General features: G+C 37.0%; 1 protein-coding gene across 2 annotated transcripts in view; it reads right to left on the minus strand.

Moving 5' to 3' along the window:
* LOC128227976 (OTU domain-containing protein 4-like) overlaps positions 1–12183 on the minus strand; it is a 55280-nt gene that overhangs the window by 25789 nt on the left and 17308 nt on the right. The gene's annotated exons all lie outside the window — the stretch shown is intronic.

The raw sequence follows: 12183 nt of genomic DNA on the forward strand, positions 1-12183 counted from the left end.
TATCCAAACATATTTTTGGCATGTGGCAAAGTTGCTTATACATTTTTAAGTTATTATGATACTGCTCACTCTCAGATTAAAAAAACCCACCTCTATGATCAGTTTGAACTTGAAAGCCAGTATCTCAACATCCCTGTACCTTGTTCATACTCTATTTTAACCTCAATTCCATTCCTTCAGAACAGCCTTTCGGCAATTGCCAATATTTTCCGACAAACACAACATCTTCTGATCGCATCTCATTGGACATTTTATATAAATAGCAAACTATTATTTATATTCTTTTATACCACTCAATATTTTTTATTAACATGTTAAAGGTGTTTATTTATGTTTATTAAATTTATGTATTGTTGTCATAAGCATTTCAATGTTACGTTAAAAATTAATCTCATTATGTGACTATTATTTTGCCACAGCATGTAAACCAGTTGGGTTATTCTATTTATGGCATGGGTGAGAAGGATTATGGTAAAGTTTTCTTAAATGAAATTACATATTTCCATAACAATTCTATAAAGAAATAATGAACTATTGGTGTAAATATAAGTAATGAGTTGTGTGACTGATGTCATTATTGGGGATATGAACGCAGTTGGGCTGTTTAAAGTATGAGGGGACTCCACACATATTAACCAGCCCAACTTCGTTCATACCCTGATAATGACATCAATCACATCATTCATTCCTACCCTATAGTCATTTCATGAAAATTTAAAAGTGTTAACTGTCATAGTGTCTCCGACATGCCTTCCTCGAAACTCTTTTAGTTTTAGAGTAAAAATAAATATTAAATAAACCCTTCATAATAAATATTGACAAGTTTAATTAAAAAAGCTATAAAATTCGAACAATAATCATACTATTGTAGTAGGTGATTTGAACGTGAGCACGGTGTACCGTGTGATACAGAATCATAAAATGCAGCGTGCAAATACCAAAACCCTCATCTGGGTGTCCATATCATATGTTTAATTTGTGCAATATTTTAGACCAAAATTTATCAGGTATGATATAAGCTACAATCTGTACAGTTATTTATTCAATATTTTCACAACTAGTAGTAATATAATATCTGCAACACTTAAAAATACATACATGTACATAGGAATATATATCCAATACAATTTTGAAATTCTGACCATACAGTTCAGAAACACTGCAATGAATTAACTCGACCGTTTATTTTCTCATTTCTTATCAGGCTTCATGCAAAACTGAATGCGACATATGTACTGGCTTAGAGATGAGAGGTACAACAATGGCCACATCTGCCGCCAGGCCTTTTATAGACAGGCTTTAAAATACAAGAAACTTTTGTATTCCTTTTTCAGGCAAACTTTTGTTTACTGAATTTCTAGGGTCAAGCAAATATAGTACTTTAAAGCAACCTACAAAACATGTCTCAGGTAATAAAGTGCTTTAAAGCAAAATACAAAATAAGGGTCAAGTAAGATAGTGCTTTGATGCCACATACAAAACAAGGCTCAGGTAATATAGTTCTTTAATGCCACATACAAAACAAGGCTCAGGTAATATAGTGCTTTAATGCATCCTACAAAACAAGGCTCAGGTAATATAGTGCTTTAATGCCACATACAAAACAAGGCTCAGGTAATATAGTGCTTTAATGCATCCTACAAAACAAGGCTCAGGTAATATAGTGCTTTAATGCCACATACAAAACAAGGCTCAGGTAATATAGTGCTTTAATGCATCCTACAAAACAAGGCTCAGGAAATATAGTGCTTTAATGCCACATACAAAACAAGGCTCAGGTAATATAGTGCTTTAATGCATCCTACAAAACACGACTCAGGTAATATAGTGCTTTAATGCAATCTACAAAACACGGCTCAGGAAATATAGTGCTTTAATGCATCCTACAAAACAAGGCTCAGGTAATATAGTGCTTTAATGCCACATACAAAACAAGGCTCAGGTAATATAGTGCTTTAATACATCCTACAAAACAAGGCTCAGGTAATATAGTGCTTAAATGCAATCTACAAAGCACGGCTCAGGTAATATAGTGCTTTAATGCATCCTACAAAACAAGGCTCAGGAAATATAGTGCTTTAATGCATCCTACAAAACAAGGCTCGGGTAATATAGCGCTTTAATGCATCCTACAAAACACGGCTCAGGTAATATAGTGCTTCAATGCATCCTACAAAACAAGGCTCAGGTAATATAGCGCTTTAATGCTCCTACAAAACAAGGCTCAGGTAATATAGTGCTTTAATGCATCCTACAAAACAAGGCTCAGGTAATATAGTGCTTTAATGCAACCTACAAGACAAGGCTCAGGTAATATAGTGCTTTAATGCAACCTACAAGACAAGGCTCGGGTAATATAGTGCTTTAATGCATCCTACAAAACAAGGCTCAGGTAATATAGTGCTTTAATGCATCCTACAAAACAAGGCTCGGGTAATATAGTGCTTTAATGCATCCTACAAAACAAGGCTCAGGTAATATAGTGCTTTAATGCATCCTACAAAACAAGGCTCGGGTAATATAGTGCTTTAATGCATCCTACAAAACAAGGCTCAGGTAATATAGTGCTTTAATGCATCCTACAAAACAAGGCTCGGGTAATATAGTGCTTTAATCTATCCTACAAAACAAGGCTCGGGTAATATAGTGCTTTAATGCATCCTACAAAACACGGCTCAGGTAATATAGCGCTTCAATGTATCCTACAAAACAAGGCTCAGGTAATATAGTGCTTTAATGCTCCTACAAAACAAGGCTCAGGTAATATAGTGCTTTAATGCATCCTACAAAACAAGGCTCAGGTAATATAGTGCTTTAATGCATCCTACAAAACAAGGCTCAGGTAATATAGTGCTTTAATGCATCCTACAAAACAAGGCTCAGGTAATATAGTGCTTTAATGCATCCTACAAAACAAGGCTCAGGTAATATAGTGCTTTAATGCATCCTACAAAACAAGGCTCAGGAAATATAGTGCTTTAATGCAACCTACAAAACAAGGCTCAGGTAATATAGTGCTTTAATGCCACATACAAAACAAGGCTCAGGTAATATAGTGCTTTAATGCATCCTACAAAACAAGGCTAAGGTAATATAGTGCTTTAATGCCACATACAAAACAAGGCTCAGGTAATATAGTGCTTTAATGCATCCTACAAAACAAGGCTCAGGTAATATAGTGCTTTAATGCAACCTACAAAACAAGGCTCAGGTAATATAGTGCTTTAATGCCACATACAAAACAAGGCTCAGGTAATATAGTGCTTTAATGCATCCTACAAAACAAGGCTCAGGTAATATAGTGCTTTAATGCCACATACAAAACAAGGCTCAGGTAATATAGTGCTTTAATGCATCCTACAAAACAAGGCTCAGGTAATATAGTGCTTTAATGCATCCTACAAAACAAGGCTCAGTTAATATAGTGCTTCAATGCCACATACAAAACAAGGCTAAGGTAATATAGTGCTTTAATGCCACATACAAAACAAGGCTAAGGTAATATAGTGCTTTAATGCCACATACAAAACAAGGCTCAGGTAATATAGTGCTTTAATGCATCCTACAAAACAAGGCTCAGGTAATATAGTGCTTTAATGCATCCTACAAAACAAGGCTCAGGAAATATAGTGCTTCAATGCATCCTACAAAACAAGGCTCAGTTAATATAGTGCTTCAATGCCACATACAAAACAAGGCTAAGGTAATATAGTGCTTTAATGCCACATACAAAACAAGGCTAAGGTAATATAGTGCTTTAATGCCACATACAAAACAAGGCTCAGGTAATATAGTGCTTTAATGCATCCTACAAAACAAGGCTCAGGTAATATAGTGCTTTAATGCATCCTACAAAACAAGGCTCAGGAAATATAGTGCTTTAATGCATCCTACAAAACAAGGCTCAGGTAATATAGTGCTTCAATGCATCCTACAAAACAAGGCTCAGTTAATATAGTGCTTTAATGCATCCTACAAAACAAGGCTAAGGTATTACTTAGGCAGCCTTCATTAAAAAAATTGATTTCAAAACAATTAACAGGCATAACTTTGTTCCAAGACAAGAATAAACAGAAAAATGTGCAGAGGTTTGCATTCTTATTTGCATTTTTGTCTGAGGAGATATACCAATTCAAAGGTTCAGATCTGTAGGCAACACATTGTGCTAGAGAACCTCCAATTGAATACAATTAAGTCTGTGTAAATAACAGCAGCTTTATTTGCACATCAACAAAGATGAAATGAAATGAAAGTCCCCCTGATGGGTAAACATATGATGAATTTCACAAATATATTTCAAGGAATGTATGAGATAACAACGGAGCAGAGATCTTTGAAAACACAAGGCTCAAACACTTCACCTAGAATTGTGATAATGACCTTGAGCTTAATATGTTGAGTTCTGAACTTTAATATGATGCTCTGAACAAGTTGATAACTTTCCAAAGATAAATAAGGTGAGGAGCAGTCAACAAATTGAAATGCTCAATTAGTAGAACATCCAACCATTAATATCCATCAATGGATGACGGAGATATAGAACACACACAAAATGCAGGGCTGAACGCTGAACCAGTGGAGTGCCCTTGAGGAAGGACTGCCCAGCATGGATAATTCACTATCTTCAGTACATTAAGTTAACTCAAGTTGAATATATATGCTACCATGATTGTTGGAGATATGGGTCAATCACAGAAATGTTGCAGATCAGAGGACAGATGGAGTCAACTTAGGGCATTCCAATAATCCAAGTAATCCAGATTTCGTGATTACTTATTAACTCGTAATAGCTTAACCCACCTACATGATAAGATTACCTTCTGTTGCCTTAATCTAGACAAAAGAGTGTATTGATGTTTACTGATATTATCATGATGACATGTGGAAAATAGAAGAGAGGCAGCAGCAGCATGATGAAGAATGGATCAATCTGAGTTGAATGAAACAATGGTATGGGACACATCTAAGCCAATAATACTATTCAGATGTACTGAGTCCATGTACTTGAGACTACAATTATAGTCATTACTCATTTGAAATTATCAGATGTGGTTTTTCTTACTTCAAACAAGAGCTGTCACAGTATGTGATGAATGCCCCCGAATGTGACATTGACCTATGAACAAGGTCAGTACATGAAAAGTTGATCTTGCCTTTACGTGTCAAATACATATGGCAAGTTATTTTAAATTGCCTCTGAACATAAAAAAATACCACCCGTACTTGACAGCCTACACTGTTATGTCCTTATATTCAGAATTCCCTTGTGAATAAACACTTAATGTATCTTTCACCTTAGAGGTAGGGACATGGGTCTTGCACACGACACGTCGTCTTCGTATGTGGAACACATGTAGCAAGTTATTTTAAAATCTGTCCATACAAGAGAAAGTTACAGCCCGGACACGACAACCTATACCCTATGTCCTTGTATGCAGCACTCCATTGTGAATAAACACTAAGTGTGACCTTGATCTTTGAGGTAGGGACACGGGTCTTGCAGGCGACACGTCGTCTTGGTATGTGGAACACATGTGGCAAGTTATTTTAAAATCTGTCAATACAAGGGAAAGTTACAGCCCGGACACGACAACCTATACTCTATGTCCTTATATGCAGCACTCCATTGCGAATAAACACTATGTGTGACCTTGACCTTTGAGGCAGGGACACGGGTCTTGCATGCGACACGTCGTCTTGGTATGTGGTACACATGTGGCAAGTTGTTTTAAAATCTGTCCATACAAGAGAAAGTTACAGCCCGGACACGACAACCTATACTCTATGTCCTTATATGCAGCACTCCATTGTGAATGAACACTAAGTGTGACCTTGACCTTTGAGGTAGGGACAAGGGTCTTGCGCGCGACACGTGGTCTTGGTATGTGGAACACATTTGGCAAGTTATTTTAAAATCTGTCCATACAAGGGAAAGTTACAGCCCGGACACGACAACCTATACTCTGTCCTTATATGCAGCACTTCATTGTAAATAAACACTAAGTGTGACCTTGACCTTTGAGGTAGGGACACGGGTGTTGCACGCAACACGTCGTCTTGGTATGTGGAACACATGTGGCAAGTTATTTTAAAATCTGTCCATACAAGGGAAAGTTACAGCCCGGACACGACAACCAATACTCTATGTCCTTATATGCAGCACTCCATTGTGAATAAACACTAAGTGTGACCTTGACCTTTGAGGTAGGGACACGGGTCTTGCACGCGACACGTCGTCTTGGTATGTGGTACACATGTGGCAAGTTATTTTAAAATCTGTCCATACAAGAGGAAGTTACAGTCCGGACACGACAACCTATACTCTATGTCCTTATATACAGCACTCTATTGTGAATAAACACTAAGTGGGACCTTGACCTTTGAGGTAGGGACACGAGTCTTGCACGCCACACGTCGTCTTGGTATGTGGAACACATGTGGCAAGTTATTTTAAAATCTGTCCATACAAGGGAAAGTTACAGCCCGGACACGACAACCTATACTCTATGTCCTTATATGCAGCACTCCATTGTGAATAAACACTAAGTGTGACCTTGACCTTTGAGGTAGGGACACGGGTCTTGCACGCGACACGTCGTCTTGGTATGTGGTACACATGTGGCAAGTTATTTTAAAATCTATCCATACAAGAGGAAGTTACAGTCCGGACACGACAACCTATACTCTATGTCCTTATATACAGCACTCTATTGTGAATAAACACTAAGTGGGACCTTGACCTTTGAGGTAGGGACACGAGTCTTGCACGCCACACGTCGTCTTGGTATGTGGAACACATGTGGCAAGTTATTTTAAAATCTGTCCATACAAGGGAAAGTTACAGAGCTGGACGGACGGACGGACTGACGGACGGACGGTGCGATTTTAATATGCCCAGTTTCGGGGGCATAAAAAATAAATTTTATTAGAAAATTAGCTTTGTGCCGATTTTGCATAGAAGTATTTTTTAAGAATTCCTCCATAAATGCCTCGTGTCCATACACTATTGCAGCTGCCACTGTTAACATTTCAGCAACTGTGTAGATGCTGTGCTTTGCAGTTCTAAATAAATGATACATGATGGACATTATTTTGTATTAAGAACCAACTGCGTCCAATTATAGTATGGCCATAAACGGGCAAACCTGGATATTAAAATGTACTGGCCCAGCTGCTACACTGTCAATCAATGAACTAATGGGCCATCCTGTTAAATAACTTGCTTGAAAAGTTGAGCATTAACTCAATTTTAATTTTATTTTAACTCAATAATAAATTACATATTTATTCTATAGCAACATATCCTAACCACAAAAACGTAAAACTTGGATTTCTGTGTAGAAATAGAACATGCATATTTAAAAAATATTAAAAAATAGGCTAGCTGTTGCATTCTTAATCTTAATGTATCTAAGGGACACAATTCTTTATATACTACAGCATATTTCTCTATTGTAGTTATTCATACTGAATACTATGTTTCATATATAGCTATGCCTGTAGTATTGTATTGCACTTGATGCTTGGGTATGAATGAATAAACATGTAACTCCATTTGAGATCTTATGAATCTAACCCATTCCGCAGGTTGTTGTAAGAACTAAACCAACAACGTAACATGGTGTCAGAAGTTGGTGAACAGATTCATATGGATTAAATTGAAATTAAATGGAATAATTAAATTGTAATTGTGAAGCTCATTCTAACAAAATGGCAAGCTTTAACAATATGCAAGGACAAACACCCAAAATGGACTGGGACAGCAGGGATTTGTCACAGTCATTCAAGTCGTTCAAGTCACATTCCGACTTTATGTTTAAGGGTCCTCTAAAGGAACAATCACAAGAAGTGAAGTGTAATTACCTAATGCTGTGGGTTGGAGAAAAAGGTCGTTCCATTTTTAGCACTTGGAGACCAACAGACGATCAACAAAAAGATCTTACATACTTCTACAACCAGTTCGAGAACTATTGTAAACCAAAATCAAACTGTATATATTCAAGATACATTTTCAAAATGAAAATACAAAAAGATGGCGAATCGTTTGAACAGTTTGTTACGGACTTGAGATTACTCATCAAAGAATGTGACTATCCAGAGGACATTCTTGATGACATGATCCGGGATCACATTGTATTTGGCGTTCGATCTGTGAAACTCCGCGAAAAGTTCATAAGCGAAGGGAACGGTTTAACGTTACAGAAATCTTTGGACATTGCTAGAACGTATGAACTTACAAAATCACACATTCAACAAATGGACAACAATAAAAGTGTAAATGCCGTTACACCAAGGACATATCACCACCCAGAGGCAAAGAGGAATCCAAATCAGAGGTCGAGAGGCAAACTGAAGTATGCTAACGCTGGCACGAAGAAGGCTATGTGTTCAAACTGTGGATCAAAACACGAGACCAAGGACATATGCCCAGCAAGAGGGAAAGACTGTAACTACTGTGGAAAAAGAAATCACTTTGTTAGTGTATGCTACAAAAAGCAAAAGGAACAGAACAAATCACGAGTGCATGAGGTAAATGATTTTTCTTCCTCAGATCTAAGTGACAACTGTGATGGTTATTTTGTTAATACTGTTACTCATGACAAACACAAAAATCAAGCTTTTGTCAATATTTCAGTTGGTAACAACAGCACACAATTCAAATTCAAGATTGATTCTGGTGCACAAGTTAATATCATACCATACCACATGTACAAATCACTTGGTAGCAAAATTCAGTTGAAACACACAAACAGCAAATTGACAGCTTACAATGGCACATCACTCAAAGTACACAGTGTAGTTAGTCTTCAATTCTTGTACAATGGTAAAATTTCAAGAAAAGAATTTTACATTGTAGATACACCCTCATGTCCAATTTTAGGTCTTGACACTTGCCTTGCAATGAATCTACTCAAATTTGTATCAGCAGTAGAACCTGACGTTTCTTACACAAAAGACCAAGTTATTTCAAAATACCATGATGTGTTTACTGGTCTGGGAACACTTCCAGGTGAATGTGACATACATATAAAATCAGATGCAATACCTGTAGTACACCCTCCAAGACGTGTACCTATTGCGATTAAGGACAGACTAAAAACAGAATTAGACAGAATGGTTCAAGACAAGTCATTGTCAAAGTGACAGAACCGTCTGTATGGGTCAACAGTATGGTAACTGTTGAAAAACCCAATGGCTCTTTAAGGGTATGCCTAGACCCTAAAGACCTGAATGAGGCAATAGTGAGACCACACTATCCATCTAGATCAATAGATGATATTTTGCCTGACTTGACAGGTGCAACCGTATTTTCCAAATTTGACGCGAGAACCGGTTATTGGTCTGTTAAACTGAACAAGAAATCATCATTTCTGACAGTTTTCAATACTCCATTTGGCAGATATAGGTATCTGAGACTTCCCTATGGTGTAAATTGTGCTCAAGACGTCTTCGTCCAGAAAATGGAGTCTTGTCTTGAAGGTTTGAATGGCGTCAAGGTCATTGTTGACGATATTGTTTGTTATGGCAAAGACAAACAAGAACATGACAGAAACTTGGACAAACTTATGGAAAGATGTCAACAAAAAGGTCTCAAACTCAATGCTGACAAAACCGAGATTGGTAAGTCAGAAATACCTTTCTTTGGACATTTACTGACGTCAGACGGACTGAAAATTGATCCTTCAAAGGTAAGAGCTGTCCAGGAAATGCCGTCTCCTAAGTCAAAGTCTGAGCTAGAGACTATATTAGGAATGGTGAATTATCTGCAACGATTTGCACCCAATCTTGCAGAAATGACTAGTCTGTTACGACAGTTGCTGAAGAAAGACAGTATTTTCCGGTGGGACCCGGAACATGAAATTGCCTTGAACAAAATAAAAAGGGTAATAACTCAAAACCCAGGACAGGTACTCTCGTACTTTGATCCAAATATTGAAGTTGTGCTGCAAGTAGACGCATCACAAAATGGACTTGGTTGTGTTTTGCTTCAAAACGACAAACCAGTTTTCTTTGCTTCGAAAGCATTGACGTCTGCAGAAAGAAACTATGCCCAGATTACAAAAGAGCTCTATGCTGTATTGTATGGCATGACCAAGTTTCATCAAATGACATATGGACGACATGTTGTAGTCCAAAGTGATCACAAGCCACTTGTGAGTATAACACGCAAAAGTTTGCATGTTGCTCCGCCAAGATTGCAAAAGATGATTTTGCAATTACAGAAATACGATTATGAAATTGTTCATGTACCTGGAAAGGACATTCCAGTAGCTGATACACTAAGTCGCAACTATTTGCAAGATGAACAGATTGATGTATGCAAAGACATAGATGTTCATGTACATTCTGTCATGGAAAACATTGCTATGAGTGATCAGAAAATGACTCTGATCAAAAGCAAAACTGAGACTGATCAAGAGATGCAGACTCTGAAACACACAATATTAACAGGTTGGCCTGATAAGAGACAGAACTGTCCAAATAGTATTTCACAATATTGGAATTTCAGAGACGAACTAACAGTCATTGACGATTTTTTGTTGAAAGGAAACAATGTCATAATTCCCAAAGATTTGAGACATATGATGCTGGACAAAGTTCATGATTCACACTTAGGCATAGAGAAATGTACTCAGCGTGCAAGAAGTGTAATGTTTTGGCCCAATATGACCAAAGACATAAAGAACAAAGTACTCAATTGTCCCATATGTCTTGAACACAGAAACTCCAATGTAAAGGAACCAATGATTCCTAATCAGATTCCCAGCAGGCCATGGGAAGTTGTGGCTACTGATATTTTTCACTGGAATGACAGTAACTACATTGTTGTAGTTGATCTGTATAGCAGATATTTTGAATGCGGGTTACTCAGAAATATGAGAACTGACACGGTTATTCACAAATTGAAGGGCTATTTTGCTACACATGGAATACCCTCAAAAGTCATTAGTGACAATGCAGGACAATATTGTAGTCAGGAATTTGACAAATTTGTTAGAGAATGGGATTTTGAACATGTTACGTCATCGCCGTTACACTCACAAGGCAACGGTGTTGCTGAAAGATGTATTCAAACAATCAAAAAGATTTTCACAAAATCTCTACAAGATAACAAAGATCCGTATCTTGCAGTTCTCGAATACAGAAATGCACCGCTTTCATGTGGCAAATCACCAGTACAATTACTAATGAGTAGGGAGACTAGGTCTATTTTGCCAGTAACACGAAAACACCTTGAGCCGAAAGTTCAAAATAGGCAAGAAATCAAAAGCAAAATGTCAAAATCAAAAATCAAATCAAAGACATGGTTTGATAAATCTGCCAAGCCACTCACACAATTGTCACAAGGAGAAACAATTAGAATCAAACAAGGTAAACGCTGGAAACAGGCAATTGTTAGGAAACAAGTGCATGACAGATCATACATTGTTGAAACTAATGATGGTGGTGTCTATAGACGAAACAGAAATCATTTGTTGAAGACAAATGAAAAACCATTTCAAATCATAGATACACATCCATGCAATGGCAACGACATTCGTCTAACTGATCAATCACAAAATGACAGTGACAGAAACATACAAAATCAATCAGAGCGAAACTTTTCTCATGATAACACTCAGTCGCAACAACAACAACCATCAGCACCAACTAATGTTGCTGGCAATACTGATCAAAACTCTAACATGTACGTCACTAGATCAGGAAGACAGGTCAAAGTACCTCAAAGGTTGGATCTTTGAACTGATTTATGATGTGTTTTGTGTTATGTTGTATATATATTTGTGATACTTCAATATATTTCAAATGTAAGACTTTTCTTCAATATTCTGTGCTGTGAAGGAAATTCATAATCGCCTATATCCTGTAACCGTGTGAAAGTGATATTTGTGGACAATATTTCTACAATGTTAATTGGATATATCAACAGCTATCTGCGGTATGAAAACAATACACTTTCAGATGACATTTCTGGGAGGATTCAAGTGTCCTTATCTGAACTGTTAACATTTAGTTAGAAGATATTCTCATTAATTTCCAGATACACTCTGCTGGAACAATTAATCTGTCAAGAAGATTTTCTGCTCAGCTGAAAATAATGATAACGCTAGGGTGTTGACCAAATTACTTTAGATTAAATGTGTTCTTCATAAATTTACTAATTCTTTTTAAAAGAAGAGA

The sequence above is a fragment of the Mya arenaria genome, chromosome 3, assembly GCF_026914265.1.
Source record: "Mya arenaria isolate MELC-2E11 chromosome 3, ASM2691426v1".
Taxonomy (NCBI): Eukaryota; Metazoa; Mollusca; class Bivalvia; order Myida; family Myidae; genus Mya; species Mya arenaria.